Source organism: Quercus lobata, chromosome 4 (genome assembly GCF_001633185.2).
Source record: "Quercus lobata isolate SW786 chromosome 4, ValleyOak3.0 Primary Assembly, whole genome shotgun sequence".
Classification (NCBI taxonomy): Eukaryota; Viridiplantae; Streptophyta; class Magnoliopsida; order Fagales; family Fagaceae; genus Quercus; species Quercus lobata.
The window spans coordinates 85,141,977-85,142,364 of record NC_044907.1 but is presented as its reverse complement, the minus strand read 5'-3'; positions in this window follow the sequence as shown (position 1 = coordinate 85,142,364).

Here is a 388-nt window from a genome sequence, read left to right as displayed (position 1 = left end):
CTATAACAGAGAGATATATATGTCAATTAATTCACTCATACAGTTAATCGTATCGATGAATCTGCAATAGATATACGCATGAGCAATAAATCTAATCAGCGTGTCTGATTTCCCTTGACCTCTCTTGATACCTACCTCTATCGGGTGAGAGGGGATCGGAGGTCTGGGCTAACGAGCCAATCATCACAATTTATTTGGGTAGTAAATTATTTAGGAGAATAACCTCATGATAAAATCATATTTTGAACATACAATTTTAGTTAAAATCATGTTTTACAAACATAATTTCTTTTTATTTTTTTATTTGAGAAACACACAAATATACAGGGGAAAGAAGATGAGATAAGGGAATACACTCACACGCCAACACCAAAACTGCATACAACAG